At 42.2% G+C, this 16709-nt stretch overlaps 1 protein-coding gene across 1 annotated transcript in view; it reads right to left on the bottom strand.

Annotated features, from left to right (window-relative positions):
- PAG1 (phosphoprotein membrane anchor with glycosphingolipid microdomains 1) overlaps window positions 1-16709 on the bottom strand; it is a 130136-nt gene that overhangs the window by 75430 nt on the left and 37997 nt on the right. Inside the window, exon 2 of the mRNA XM_080802289.1 lies at window positions 9886-9955. The gene's annotated coding sequence lies outside the window, so the exon portion shown is untranslated. The remainder of the gene's footprint in view (window positions 1-9885; window positions 9956-16709) is intronic.

Below are 16709 nucleotides of genomic sequence, written 5' to 3'. Positions count from 1 at the left end.
TAAAGATATATTTTTGCTTTTTTCCTTGATATGTGAAACAATGGCTAGCCTAGGGATATACATACATAGCAGTAAGAAGTACAAGAAAAGCTACGAACCTAAAAAGAAAAGGGAATCTAAGGTATAAGTAAAAATAATGAACTCTTATATTTTATTTTGCCAGTGATACTATTTTTCCAAACATTTTTTAAAAGCTCAATAATCACATGAAATATACTGAATTATTAAATATATTTAATTATCAATCATTGCTAAAATGGAGTTAAAGTCAGTTTTAATTTTTCCAAAAGAATATGAACACTGGGATGAATTATTCCTATGCATGAAATGAATTTAGTATTTTGATATTAGAGAAAGGCCAGGAAGGTAGAGCAAGAGAAAATAAAATGATTAGGCTATATAAGGGCAAACCGCATTCAAAACACTTATTGTTTTTGCTTATTTCTATAGTTACTCCATAAAACTATAAATAGCTTTATAACTACTTCTTTAATAGTCATCAAAATCTTAAACATATACTCCATTGCTAAAGGACTAAATAAATGTCTTTCTGTTTAACTAAAACTCATCCAAACATTCAAATACACGTTGGGTGCTACATTAATGCCAGGGATTAAATGACCAGTATTTACTGCACAAAAATTAAGTGTAGCTCCTACTTAGCAGTGTAAGTCGGGGTTTGCTTATTTGGGGCCCTATACATGGATACCAAAGGGTCCTTGGCCAACTTTGGGGAGTCTCTAGACTGCCTGCAATTATATACAAAGCTTTCTGTGCATGGGTCCTTCTTCAGAGACAGTCCAGAATGGCCATTAAATTCCTGAAGGAGTCTATTACCTCTCCAGAGCTACACCGGGATCTGTAAACAGGTCTCTTTAAAACACATTTATCTTACTTAAAAAGCCTAAATGTTTTTCTCCCACTTCCTATTTTTGGAAAGAATAAAAGACTTGATTATTAGTCCAAATTAAGCAAGTAAGTTTTTGTGCTTCTGCCCCAGACCACTGGCATTAGATCCAAACTCAAAATTGTGTCCATTAGTAAGAACCCAAGTTTCGTTCCCACTATTCACCCAGAGAAACTTACTCTTAACCTAGAATTTTTAAACAGCTCATTGTTTGCAGGGATCTGAGGTACCTTTTTATCAAGCTCAAAGACAGAAATCAATAAATATCCCAAGATCTGAGCACTTCTGAAATGCTGGACTATCAGTATACCTCATCTTTAAATTAATCTGCAGAGTTAATTCTATATAATAGGTGAAACAGAGCAGTACCAGAATGTTTTTCTTACAGGCTGATTTTTTTTTAAAGGTAAATTACAGCAAGTTGATGGCAAAATTAAGGTAAGAATTGAAAATCCTGCTATTTTGCCATTTTAGCATTTTAGCATCTCTTGGGAAAGTAACCTATTCTTCCCAGAACAGAATAAATTTCTCTCAAGAGTTAGCTTTTTCAGAGACTCTATAGCATTGAGCACACCTCCTTGCTAATTTAATTTTCTGCCTTTCCTCTGGTCTTAATAGTCTTAATAGTCTGGTCTTAATAGTTAAGACCAATTTGGAATAACTTTTCCATATTACTGAAAGTCAGGAGTGTGGTTAATGCTTTCAGGTCACTATGGTACAAAAGGTGACTCCTTCAAAGTGTAGAAGATGGTCCAAATCAAGTGGACTTTTCTAAGACAGGAAGTGGCAAAGGCCCTGAATTTCAAATCTGTTCTCTGTCTACCTAATGCTATCCAACAAACATCATCTTTGATGACCACAAAACCCACACTTCCTTGGTTCGCCTGACATGAGGGCCCATAAAATTATATGCAGGCTCCTCAGTAGCTTCTTTGCTACCTGAAAGAAGACATTGATTCATACATGTTCCCATTTTTATCTGTTTTGCATAAACGAAGCAGACCTGTAGAAAAGACTGGATTCATTATGATGTAAAATACAGCCATTAGTGGGAAAACGATATTCCCAGACATAACAAGATCAGACTCTGGCATCTGGGCTGGACCTGGGGGTTAAGAGGTAGACCGTTTCCAAAAAAGAAAGCTTTCCTTTGGCAAGAGTTATTCCCAGGGGTAAATTAAATAACATGACCAAAAAAGGATACCAGAATAAGTCACTGCTTGGGTCTACCATCACAGCAGAACAATCTATCCAAGCGACCCTCAGTATCAATGTACGGGTAACTCTTAAATGTGTTTCTCTCCCAGAATCTTTTGTAAGCTCCATCTTATGGTTGGAAAACTTGACAGGACTCACCTGCCTCAAATACCTATCACATTAACACACAGGAGATGTGTTATCACCATGCCAGCCAGATGCTACAACCAGGAAGCAAACACTGGCTAATTACAAAAAATACAAAGGTTAAAATACCATGGATTCTACAGCAAGGGAAGGTGACAGTCAGGCCTGCTTCCAGGCAGTAATGATGAAATGGTCTCCAAGATGAAAATGAGGGGAGGATCCGGAGAAGAAAGCAGATCCAGAACATTCGGGTGCTCTCTAACAGCCAGGCACTGCTCTGGGCACTGGGCATGCACGGTGAAAAAAACAGACAAAATCTCAGCTCACTTCCTGGTAGGTGAAGACTGACAAAAGACTAACATCAAAGTATCAGTGGGGAAGTAAATTAAGAAGGTCAAGGATTAAGAAGTGAGAATGTCTTGAGGGGTTCCTGAGCCACGGATGCTTGGGAGGTCCTCTTTGAGCAGGTAATATTTAAGTTGCAATCTGCTTGTCAAGAAGAAGCCATCCTCTATGCTTTCAACCTGGAAGAACTATCTTTGCTGGGAAAATCGGAGAGATGTGATTTAGTCTCACAATCCTGCATTTTTCTCCCGTTTTTGTGTTTGAAGCATACATAATTTTTAAACAGTAGAATATTGGTCAGATTACATAAAAAGATTATAAGACAAAGCAATTTGAAATCAGTCAACAATAAAATAATTTGATCCTGTCACTCCTGACAATTTAACTAACAGTGTCTCAGTGCTCTGTAACAGTACCCAAACCCATCCCCAGTGCCACCAGCTGGCTTCGAGTCTGAGTGGCTATCTGCAGCCTATACCACACTCATACACTCAAGAGGCAAATGTCTCCAGTTAAAGTAAACAGGAGTTCTTTCTTTAGCAGAGGCTCAAGAACATGCTCAACTAAAAATTAAACTTCCCTCGTCTTCTACAAACATAGCCTGTTTTGCTTAATAATTGCCTAACAATGCCTGAAATTGTATGTACACATTTGATGGCCTAAATACATTCAAATGTGGGAAAACAAATTTCCCACATTCATGTCTGGCAGTGTGCCCTCGTGCTATGGGGCATTTACAGAGCAATGGCAAAGCATAGTGTAAATGAAATAGCAAACCCTGGTTTACCACTCCTGAGTTTCTATATTTTCTGGCTGTCCCACTAGGAAATAATCAGTTTCATAGAATTCTCAACCTTGTGGTCATTTCCCTACATGAAGTTTTGGAAAGAGTTCTAATTTCTTGTCTTTTCCCCTGTTTTCTGATTCTTCATTGTTAAAAACCCCCAGCAGAGACAGGCTATCAGCATAACCTGTCTGGTGTCTGCAAGACATGCATGAGGCACACAAAGAAGGGTGGGCTCTGGCATGACCGAGCAACATGTCAACATCTGGAGAAACTACGGTTGTTCCCAGAGGTCCACCACTCAGAATCGTCATGTGTTACCAATTTGGATACAGGGTCAGCTAGCTAGCGGTGACACCTATCATTCCACTGATGACGAGCGTTGACTTGCTGAGCCCAGAGGGCTAAAGAAGAATGACTTTTCTAAACAGCTTCCTGGAGGGGTGCAAAGTTAATTTTCAAAGATAGGGAAGAAGGGTAGGATTAAAGAATATGAAGCTGATTATACTGGAGGAATGTCAAAAAGACTTTGGAGGACTTTGTTAGAGCTGTTTCGAAAACATAACAAATAACCTTAACCTAATGGTTAGAGTCCAAAGAGCCAACCCCCTCCTCTTCCAACAGGCCCTGTAGTGTGCTTCTCATGCCAGGTGGTTTGAGTTTCTGCTGAAGATAAGATCTCAACCTCACAGCAGCAATGTCCACAAGAGCCAAACTATGGAAGGAGCTGAGATGTCCTTCAACAGATGATGGATAAAGAAGATGTGGTTCATATATACAATGGAATATTACTCAGTCATCAGAAAGGATGAATACCCACTGTTTGCACCGGCATGGTTGGAACTGGAAGGGATTATGCTGAGTGAAGTAAGTCAAGCAGAGAAAGACAATTATCATATGGTTTCTCTCATATGTGAAACATGAGGAATAGCATGGAGGACCACAGGGGAAGGGAGGGAAAACTGAATGGGAAGAAATCAGGGGGGGAGGCAAAGCATGAGTGACTCTGGACTCCAGGAAACAAACTGAAGGGGGTGGGGAAATGGGGTAACCAGGTGATGGGTATTAAGGAGGGCAGGTGTTATGATGAGCACTGGGTGTTACATACAACTAATGAATCACTGAATACTACATCAAAAACTAATGACGTACTACATGTTGGTTAACTGAATTCAAAAAAAAAAATCTCAACCTCAACACTCCAAAAAGTAACTCTTGGAATCTTCTTACTTTTGCCAGCAACTTTCTTGGGGCTTAATGGGAGAAACCCTTGAACATAGACATGCCACCCCACTGTATCAATGCCTAACACAGTGAGACAAAGAAAAACAAATGTGACCAGCAGTGAACAGTAACCACAGTGAACAGCTTTACATCTTTTCCTTTCTAGTTCCTAGAGCCCTCCTCTGAAGAGGCTCTCACTGTTGCTACCAGGAGAGATCAAACAGGGAAGAGCCAAAGGGGCGGTGTCTTAGAGATTTCTCCCAAAGCTCTGGAGGGGGACTGGGGCCCCCTGGGAGCTAAAGACCCAACAGGAGCACCCAGCTGCCCTCCGAAGCAGGTAGTGAAGTTTCCAGTTCCTAAACTCAAGGTGTGTCCTCAATGGTTCTGAACTTTCTAAGGAAACTGTGGCTACTGGTAGCTGAGTTAATCACTGGAAATCTTTTCACAGAAAATCATGGACCACTGAAACTGGAAAAAGCTTTGTTTTTCAAGCAAAAATATTCCTCATTTCAACTACCCATTTTTTCTTTTGTTTTCTCTTTCCGTCCTCTTTAAAAAATATCAACCAATTACTTTTAAAAGAAAAAAAATCTTGATATATAGAAGACGGTGGAAGTCAAGTGAATAACCCTCACTTACCTTTATTTTAATGAACAAACACAATGACACTATAAACAAAACTTCAGTCCTTGAGAAGCTCAAGAACTCAACCTTGGGTCACCCAGCTGCTAGGAATAAATAATGAAACTAGCATCCAGGTCATCTGACTCCTCAGCCAGTTCTACCATGCAAAGATCAGAGAACTAACAGAAAACTGATAGATAAAATTCCAGGAGCACCTTGGTGGCTCGGTTAAGAATCTGACTTGTTTTTTGGCTCAGGTCATGATCTTATAGGTCATGAGATCGAGCCCCGTGGCGGGCTTGGCACTCAGCGGGGAGTCTGCTTGAGATTCTCTCTGTCCCTCTCCCTCTGTCCCTCCCCTCACCCACATATGCATGCTGAGCAGGGAGCCTGATGGAGGGCTCAATCCCAGGACCCTGGCATCATGACCTGAGCCCCTGAGCCGAAGGCATGAGCTATCCAGGTGCCCCACAGAGGTATCCTATCTTCTTAAAATACCACCAAGTAGACAAAAGTATTCCAAAGTGAAGGAAGTATCCCCCAAAGGGAACACACTTGCGTTACCTGCCCTTTGGGGAGAAACACCCACGCTGTGGGATCTCTGCACTATGGGGCAACATTACAGGGTTGCAATCAACAGGCCCAGCACGTCTTTCAGGATCGAGCTGACAGAATTGGTGTCAACAAGGGGTTGTCGTTGAAGCTTTGATTCTATCCAGCCTGATGTTCCAATTTTGGTTACACTTCATTTAGGTTCGTTTGCAAAGTGGCACCAAAAAAACAAAACAATACAAAAAAAAAAAAACCCCAGAGGATGGAAGTTAACCATATGCTGAAATTTTCCTTTCACACTTGGGAGCACAGCAAATGCACTTTTTCAGGCTTATGAAGTAACCCTCCAGCATCATTGATTTTCGAGTCTTACAAAAGCTCTCCGTATTGTGCCTTCACCACAGCCTTACGCTGCTATAACTCCTGTCAGACATCATCTTAGCTTTATGAATAAATAAAACTATGCTCTGGGGAAACATTGATTTAAGAGGAAAAATCAATACCCATCTAGCACGTGATAGACTTGAGCTTTAAGGCTACTTATCCCCAAAGTACAATGCAATAACTGAGTGTAAAACCATACCTTTTGCACCCTAATAAAAGGTAAGCGAGGGTAGGGGAAATTGGCAGGCAAATGCTTGCCTGCCATAGTTCCTAGCATATCAGGATTTCCCTTTTCCTTTACAAAGTAGTTAGCAGATACTTCCAAAAGGGAGGAGGTAGGGAAGGCGAAAAAAGACATGGATGGACCAATGGTACCAAAATCTTGATAGTGTGTGAATATGGATTGTGAATATATGAGAATTCACTGCATTATTAATTCTCCTAGGTATGCAAGATTTCACATAAGAACATGAAAAGTATTTACGTTTGCTTGGAGAAAACTCTACAAAGCTGACAGCAGCCCAGATGCTGATAATGGTTCTCTTTGGCTAAGAGCCTCCCGTGGAAGCTTTTCTCCTTCCTCGGGAGTTCTGCATTTTCCAGTTTTCTGTAGTGAATATGTATCTTGCTTTTATAACTCAGAAGACACACACACAATAAATGTAGCTAAGGACAGCAAGGAAAGAAAAAGATTAGAAAGACTGCCAAGGATGTGGTTGACTACTGGCCCAGAGAAAGCCAAGATTCACGACGTAACACATACTTTTATATTCAGCTCTATCTTACTGCTCTTGGACATTTTTCAGGGCAGAAGCAGGTTGCTATTAAAATTGACTGATTTTAAAAATAAAGCTAATAGCTTCTGCTGCAATTAACCTCACCTTTGTGAGCCAAAGATGAAACAAGAGATAAAAGCTGGCTAAAGTCACTATTTCCTCAGCCCTGCTCTCACCCAACAAGCTAAACGTATTTTCACAGTGGAGACAGTTGTTCAAAGTCCTGACAGGCCTGTGGTAACCTCTGATTACAAAGCCAAGGCTTTTGCCTTCCTGCTCACAATTGGTTGGAATTAAAAATGAATTCCATTCTTTTTCTCTAGCTCCTCAAAGATCCAGTCTATTGCTAATTGTGTTAACTGCGGTCTCTCAAGAAACACACTCATGTGTTGATTTGGATTAGGGCTCATGTCTCACCAAACAGTTACTGATGCTGTCCCTTCTCATTGCTTTTCTTTCTGATAAGTGGAAAGAACAAGTCTGGAAATTTAAAGCACTTTTTCCAAGTCAAAGGCGCATTAGAGCCCTGGAAATAGGTTGGGGTAATCTAAATTTTGAACCTCAAATTTAAGCACAGTGAAAAGTAACTACTGTCATCACCAAAGCTGGTGAGGATATTGGCTGAATCTACTTCTAAGATGGAAATAACACACAATTAAAATTCCAAAAGTATCTATAGGAGGGTCAGACATATAAGTGGATAATTAAATACAGCACGATCAGAGACACAACTTAAGAATTGTGGAAGCCCAGTTATATCGGGGGATCAGGAGGGCTTCTCGCAGGACATGGAAACTGAGGTGGATCTGGAAGGGTGCGCTGGAATTTATCAAGGAAAAAAGGGGCAAGGGCATTCTCAGAAGTGAGAACAGCATGCACAAAGGCACGTGTGCCTGAAAGCCCGCTGTGTGTTGGAATATCCTGAGAAATTCAGTCTAAATGAAGCAGAGATGCTGAAGTGGGGAGAGGCAAGCAGTGCGCGGGAGGGGTGCACAGAGCCAGTCGTGGAGTCCACACCAACGTGTCTGGATCTGTTCTCAAGGTTAAAGGGTGCACAGAAGTCACTGAGCAGGAAACCACGTTCTAAATCGGGGAGCAAGGGACCTAAAATCGGTAGAGTTTTGGAAGAGAGTTACGTTAGTTCTAGCAACAGACTGAAGCCAGACATGAGGGCCAGAGCTAATGTAGTGATGGTAGGAGACAGAGGAGAGACTGGGAAGATATTTACAGCGAACATTTGTAGCAGCTGGCAGTTAATATTTGGTCTCATCAAGCCCCAGTCACTGTTCTTGGAATTTTCATATATGATCTTAAATCCAGAATCTGGTGTGCACTGGATGCAGAGGGTGAAGCAATGTGCGGTTGGAGATTTCTGGCTTAAGTCACAGGGTCGACAGTGATGCCTTTAATTGAAATATTGATTCCAGGAGAAGGAATCCGTTAGAAGCAGAAGGCGAGCAGGTGGGCAAGGGGAAAATGTTTCACTGAATCCAATATTAATTTTGAGAGCTGCCTGGGATACACAAGTGAAGATAACCAAAACATTGGGGTCAGGAATTTGGCAGAGAGCACACTGGAAATTTGGCAGGGGAAAAAAAAAATCCTCGGTTAAATTTAAGCAATAGGCCATGAACAAAAAAGGAGCACACAATACAATGCTTTCCAAAAACTCAAGACTGTGATTCCACTACAGAAACATCTGAGACCTATTCTAGAATATATAGATTTCTGAGTTAAATCTTAATGCCCCTAACTGGAAAATGTTTCATTTCAGGCCAACAAATAAAATGAGTAAGGCAAGCAGCTAGAGGAAATGGAAGTGCATTAGAGAAAATATTTAATCCCCAAATTGAGATTTTTGTCAAATGTTGGGAGATCAGAGTGAAGCATTTTTGGAGTGTGGATAATCAAAGCTCTTAATGCACTGATTCTTTAGGCTAAGTTAACTAACAAAAGGCAAGCTGTTTTCCAGAATCTGTAGTCATATTTAGAAAGACCTCAGAGGGTAATCAAAATGACCCCGAAAACACTCCCTGTTCTTGTAAGAGGAAAGGGTTACTCTGAAAGAGAAAGAAATTCTCAGCAACTTAAAAGAAAGATTTAATTAAAAGACAGTGGCCTATTTTACTGGATTCATTCTGTAAAGAGATCAGGAACATTCAAGCCAGATGTACGCCTTTCTTTCTAGCCCCGTAGAGGAATTGCATAATGATGTATAATGGATAGGGGTCAGTCAGGTCACAGTGTTTGAGGTTTGTAAATCTTTTAAATGGGTGAACATAGCACTTTGCAGCCCAGGATTCATTATAAAAATGGACAATCAAGTAGTAAGCTAACTGCTATAATTAAATCTAAAATATCTTTGTGTTAACTTGTCCTTCACTTAGGTTGGATGATTTTTTTCTGGATTCGGTTCTATTTGAAAATGACCCAAAGTCATTAAGGAAATTTGATACAACTTTATCATTAGCATATATGAGATTCTTACACCACTGAGAACAGTGAACACAGCCTCACAATTTTGACTGTGGTGGCAGTGACAGTGGGGAACACCACAGCATCCTATTAATCTCTCCAACAAACACTAAAGACGGTAACAGTGATTATCCTTATCTCGAAGTTGAGTAGAGAGACCGAGAGGGTAGGCATTTTGCCCAGTCTCTCACTGGCATTAGAAGGCAGAGCCAGGGTTGTGCCCGCCACCAATAGGAAGTGCCACACTATAGGAAGCATAATCATTGATGTCTCACAATCTCTACGGCAAAAACCCCTGGTGCTGAATTTGGAACTGCACAGGCTAATACTCTTGAGATTTTTCAGCTTCAAAGCTGTGTCTAAGTTCTACGGTGCAGAGTCCCCCAATAATCTATCGATTTCCGTACAAAGTTAAGCTAAAAGCAAGCTTGAATAAGCGAGAACACAGAATATATTAGATACGTGAATACCTTGAAATCACTTTTTCCTGGCTCTGAAGTTACACCCAACTGCTGAAATAAGAGAACGGCCTCGTGTTTTCTGGAAAGGAAACACAAGAAGAAAAATTTCAAAACTCTGAACTGAAGGAACATTACAATAGCTAAGGGTAAAATGATCACCTTTTCATTTACTTATTAAGGTTTTGAACAATAAGAAAAGCAACCGACAACTCTTTAATTAACCTTTAGTACTTTAATACTATAAAAAAAGAATGTTGAAAAACAAAGGTTAAACCTTTCACTTAAAATATTCACAGACCAATATATTTATCTGAAATTTATAAATGCGGAAAAGTGTAAATGACATCACATGTGCTCCCAACGATGAATAATTACGCCCAGGAGGTTTTAGACACATTGCTGCATTCTGCCTTTCTCTCCACAGACACTGACAGTGACTGTGGGTTAGTATCGCACATCTCACACAGAGACTTTCTGAGTTCTGCAAGATACCATGGGTTAAAACAAAAAAGGGCTGCATGTCCCAGATGATGATGGCCTTTTGAAGACAAAGATAGCTGGAATAAAGTGGTACAGAACAGTGTGATAATTACTGCAATATATTTAGGCATATTATTTTGTTTTCATCTTCAAATGTGCTATATTTTTGTTAGCATCATTTCTTACCTTAAAATAAAAACCATATTACTTATAAAGATCATTTCCTCTAAGAGGAAGGGTGATGCTATTTTGAGGAAAATAATCTCAAATCGGAAATTTTGTTTTTGTTGGCTATGGATCTAGGAAGGCAACTTAAAATACGTTAAGTGGAAGTAAAAGGAAGGGGTCATAAAAGAATGGTCCAATAACTAGACTGAATATTCTCAGAAACAGTATCCACTGATGTAAACCGATGCAAGTTTTTTTTCCTTTTTGTTAGTGTAAAAGAGAAAAGAAAGCCATTTCTTAGGAAAAAAATAAAATGCAAGTGAATGCTAGAAAGAACAAAAAATAGTAAAATTGACAATAAGCAAGGTCGTGTTTGTTCCGTGAGCTGCCATATCAGACTCTCCAGGGACCACCAAGAGCTCCCCAAACCCTACTGCACCTCACGGGGCCTCCACCCACATAGTCTAAGAGCCTGAATATAAGCTCCAAGAGAAAAAGGGCAGTAAATGGCAAGGGAGAGTTACATATCGGACAGGCAGGAAAAGGGTAAAGATCACATTTACCAACTTTCAACAAAGAAAGGCAACGGAAATTCTTTCCTCTTTGCCTTTTGCTGGGAAATTCCCCATTCTGAACCACTAAGTGTTACAGTTCAGCCATATCATGGGTTTTGGTAGGTTTCCTGAAAACTTATCATTTATAGAGCCAGGAAGGTGCATTTCAAGCTCTAATCGACTGCGTTAAAAGCAAGTGTTGGGAGTACCACCTGTTTAGAAGTGGAGAACTATTTTAAGACTCAGCTACCTCTGTCTAACAAGCCTTACTGATAAACCTCTGTGCTATCTCAAAGCAAAGAGAAGGCCCAGTTCCAGAGACCAAGTTACCAATATACACAATACAGAGACACAGGTAATAACAGACATATGTCCAGGTTGTGAAGAGACCATAGAAAAGAGAGTGAGGGCTCCACGCATAGGACTCTCCAAAGCTCTTGGGATGAAACCCAAGCCACTTGGCACAGTGTGACAAGCTCCCCATCACGGCACCTGCGGCCATGCCCAGCACCCAAGCGGAGCCTCCGCCTCATCTCCCTTAGCTCCCACCCACAGTTCTCCCTGCCTCTGTCATACTGTCGGTTTATTGCCTTTTTAAGAGGTCAAACAACTCCTCTAGAAATGAGTATCTAGTAAAGCACTTGTTTTTCAGCTGGAAACCATCTTTAATGTGCTTATTCAGAGTAGGTGGATGCTGGTACCTGGCAGGGGTGGTCCACCAACCTAGACCCACAGCCTGTCACATCCTTCTCAATCTTGCCTGTCTCTTTCTCTTTCAATCTCTCTCTCTCTCTCTCTCTCTTTTTAAAGATTTTATTTGATAGAGACACGGCAAGAGAGGGAACACAAGCGGGGGGACTGGGAGAGGGAGAAGCAGGTTCCCCTGAGCAGGGAGCCCGATGTGGGGCTGGATCCCAGGACCTTGGGATCATGACCTGAGCTGAAGGCAGACGCTTAACAACTGAGCCACCCAGGCGCCCCCAATCTTGCCCGTCTCTTTTTTTTTTTTTTTAAAGATTTATTTATTTGACAGACAGAGATCACATGTAGGCGGAGAGAGATAGAGAGAGGAAGAAGCAGGCTCCCTGATAAGCAGAGAGCCCGATGTGGGGCTCAATCCCAGGACCCTGGGATCATGACCTGAGCCGAAGGCAGAGCTTTTAACCCACTGAGCCACCCAGGCGCCCCACCTGTCTCTTATTTAAAGAGTCCAGAGAGAAGTAAACTACAAAGAGCAGTGCAAAGTACAGAGCACTGGAATGTGGGACTGGGAAATTCTTTGTTCTGAAGGGTTGGTGTTCCTCCACCCCTCAGCTGTGATGACCAAAAAGGTCTCTGGACTTTGGCAACTGTCCCCTGAATGGCAAAATCACTTCCTAGCTGAGAATCACTGGTCTCAACGAATGATGACTTATTAAAGCATAGTAATATTTTTATCTTAACTTCCATACTTTGCAGAAAGACAACCAATTGGATGAGGACCAGCAGGAAGGGCACGGGTGAGGGAAAAGACAGGGAGGAAAGCACATATATTGAGCACCCTCTGTATTCTCGGCCCTAATACAAAACACACTCTGTTTTGGCTTCCTAAACCAAAGCTTGCTCAAAAGCTTGGGAGGCAAGGATCTATGCTGGCAATGTTATTAAAAGCAAAACTCTTCAGAACGAAATTAAAATAAATATTTCTAGAACTTTCCACACTGATAGGCCTTTCCTTCACTTGCAATGGAGCAATTGCCTACATTTCTCATCCTTGAGAATGGGCAGCACTACACAGTCCCATGGAGAGTGCCTTCATTTGTGGCTTCATAGGACATTTCCTCTACCAACTTAAAGCCACATACGTGGCTGTTTTCATAAGCATAGGCCCAAACAGCGTCATATGCATGGCCAAAAAATCCTCTTTCCTAAACGCATGACGAAGTAGGCATAGTTAGCCTGTGGAATTGTCAAATGCTTTCATTACAGCTCTCTGTCAGGTCCCAAGTGAAGACAGCATGCTCTGTAGCCCAGAACAGGAGGGTTGGTTAAAGGCTCATGTGACTATCGACCTCCTTGAGAGTGTTTACTGAGAGAGGACAGGAATTCTTGGACAGAACTGGATGTTGGTCATTTTCCCTCCTGATCCTGGAAGAGCCTGGCAGGCTCAACAACCTCTAGGACATTCAGCACAGTCAGGTCCAAAGGGGTCCCCAAACAAGGGTCTTCCATACCCCTGTCTGTTCAGAAAGGATGACAGTGGCTTTTAAAATATCTATGTTGAGGGACGCCTGGGTGGCTCAGTTGGTTGGGCGGCTGCCTTCGGCTCAGGTCATGATCCCAGTGTCCTGGGATCGAGTCCCACATCGGGCTCCTTGCTCAGCGGGGAGCCTGCTTCTCCCTCTGCCTCTGCCTGCCTCTCTGTCTGCCTGTGCTCACTCTCTCTGACAAATAAATAAATAAAATCTTTAAAAAAAAAAAAAAAAAAAAAAAAAAAAAAAATAAAATATCTATGTTGATATGTTGTTTTTGTTAGTATTGGCCTTTTCAGATTCTCTTCAAATATAATCACATCTTCCACTCTAATACATCTAATATCTGTTCAAATGCTTTATTTAAGGATAGTTTCCATGTGGTGGACACTATTCCTGGTGGTGTTTCCATACTGACCAAGACAGACAAAATTCCCAGCCCTCATGGAGTATCCTGGTAGGGGGTGGGAGACAAACCAGCCATCTGGCAAAACAGTTATGAGAATTACTGAACAACTAACTGAAGCTAGTCTGGGGCATGGGTACAGTCATGCATGCCCTTCAACGTGACCATCATGGTGGCACCACTGGGAGACTCAGAGAATGCCCAGTGCTCCCATAGCTCCTGCAGGGGAGACCCCAGACATGGGCCCACATGCAGACATGGGGGTGAACCCAACAGATGAATGTCAGAAGCAATTTCACCAGCTGAAAGTAAAGAGGGGAACGAAAACGGTGAATGTTTTACAGAAGAGCAGAAAGTAGGGCTAAGTCCTCTGGGAGAGGGAAAGTGTGAATGAATGGACAAGGAAACCAGCAGTCTTAGGGGTCCACTGAGGTAAAAACAAGACCTATTAGTACAGGGGTGCATGTCCCTCTGGCCACAGCAGCAGCACAGATGCAGAGGTGGGTGGGTAGAGAAGTAAGCAGGTGAGTAAAATGAGGAAAGAGAGAAAGAAGCAAAGAACCTGAGGGTATAGCAAAGGAATGTTTGGAGGGAATGGAGAGAGAGAATGGCATCTAAACGGGGTAACTGCGAAAGGAGAACCCGCGGGAGTGACACTGGAAATTAGCAGGATCAATGGATTATAGGTCCAGGCAGAGCCCCAAAATGCCTGAAAGTAAGGTGTGGGGTACAGTTGAACACAAAGAGGTGGTGATCGGAGAACAGGATGCTTGGAGGGAGAGTGGGCTAAACCCTCACTGTTCAAAGGGTGGTCCCCGGACCAGTAGCAGCATCAGCACCTGGGGACCTGGGTGAAATGCAGACTTTCAGATCTACTGAATCCGAATCTACATTTTACCAGGTGACTCATGTGCACACTAAATTTGAGGGAGAACTGGCTTACGTCTGAGTCTGACCAGAAGCCACCGGCACCAGATAAAAAGGAGCTACTGAATCAGTTTCTGAGGTTAGGGACTTCCCTGGGGTTCTGCTCCCCCTCCTCCACTTTAAACGGCTCATTTTGGCTTCCTGGGTTTCTATCCAGCTGCCTCGTGCCCTTGCTCCGTCCTGCCCTGCAGCCTTACAATATTGCTGGCAGGCTTTAGATTCCATTCACCAAAGAATGCAGCCCCTCCAAGCGCCTCATTCACATTCCCGCCCTTGCTGTAAGCAAATGACATCCCCTTGCTGCCTGAGACCCGGTTCCAGCTAGCCCCCTCCGCTCTCACTGGCCTTCGAGGTAGCAAACTGATCGTTAGTGCCCTCCACCCAGCCTGAATAATTCCACATGTCTACGCAGATCCATTACTAGGCACTGATGCAAAATATACGGTATTGGCAAAATGTATAATATGGCTTTTCAAAGCTCTAGCTTCCTGCAATTGTAATTACTCAGGATTTTGTGTCTCCTTTAAATATGAGCAGACTGCCTTCACTCTTTATAATTTCATAAAACAAAGAAAACAACAGCTGTACATGACACTACAGGATGAAAGATGAGGTTGAGCCTAATTAATGTAGGCTCTGCTTCAATAACAGCTTTATTCCTGATAAACAGAGTGTGACATTTTCATTAACCCAGATACAAACTCCCGTACAAACACTCACAGGTGAAATAATATAAAAATTCCAAATTTAGAATCTCTCACTCTTCTCTTTCAGTCCCAAATGATCCCAGATGCTGTCACTTGCAGTAGTTTTATTTTGGTAACTAAAAATGACCGCTAATGAGTCCTACTACTTGCAGATGCTGTGCTACACGTCCCGTACAACCTCATCTCACGTAACGCTCAGGAGAATTCCATGGGCTCTGTACTACTGTTATTCTGGTTCCACAGAGGGGAAAACTGAGCCTTGGAAAGGATAAGTAACACAGTCGGTGAGTGGCTGAGCCAAGCGTCAAACCCAAGTTTGATCGAAAGTGGAGCCTCACTGAAACATACCATTTCAGATTGGATTCACTTATAGCTGTCACCCCAGAGTGTGGCCATATAGTTTTCTTTGCGTCACTGTGTCCCAAAGCATATGCACAGTCACCGCTAAATATTATATGTGCCCACATGAGTCAAGAAGGTATAAACCAATGCTCTTTAATCTCATTATCCATAAATATTTGATACAGACCCTCTTTGATAGATGGGACCTTTTCTAGATCTGTGATAATTCTTTCAGCTGTTTCTAAGCTAGAAGAAATGAACAAACTGAGCCAATCTAACATCATTCTGATTAATTTTGACATGGTTTTAACAAACCTGCTCATCACTATGGGTACCTGAATGCAATCTCTGGTGGGTGGGTAGCCTGGCCTCGAGGAACAGAATCTGTTCCGCTAGCAAGAGAAAATGCTAGTAATGGCCTCTCATCTGACCCTGTCCTTAACCAAGGCAGCAGGGACCTCAGATCTGTTTAACAAGCATACAGGAAAAAAGAGACCCGAATCCAAACCTTCCTGTATGAATTAATTACCAAGAGACTTGGGACACACTTGCTTCCTTCCCTGAATCCCTTAACTGCCCATAATTCAGAGGTACCAATGTCTGGCCCTGACTGCCCTGCTTCCCGAGGATAGCATGAGGATGACCTGATGGCCCCAAGGCCTTGGGATGGGAAGAGCTGAGGTTAATGAAACTGTGTCCACACAGTACACTGAGCAATACAAAATCAGGCCAGGACACCTGCACGAGGTAATCAGAATTAGGCAAGTGAGGCCAATAAAATATATTCTTTAACGTTTTTATTTATTTATTTGACAGAGAGGAGGAGAGAGAGAGAGAGTGAGAGAGAGAGAGAGAGAGCACAAGCAGGGGGAGCAGCAGAGGGAGGGAGAAGCAGTCTCACCACTGAGCAGGGAACACCTTGCCGGGCTTGATCCTAGACCCCGGGATCATGACCTGAGCCACCAGGAACCCCTAAATATTTCTTCTGAAGTTAGTACAGCCAAAATAAACAATAACA

The sequence above is a fragment of the Martes martes genome (genome assembly GCF_963455335.1).
Source record: "Martes martes genome assembly, chromosome: 4".
Taxonomy (NCBI): domain Eukaryota; kingdom Metazoa; phylum Chordata; class Mammalia; order Carnivora; family Mustelidae; genus Martes; species Martes martes.
This window is presented reverse-complemented; position numbering and strand designations above follow the sequence as displayed.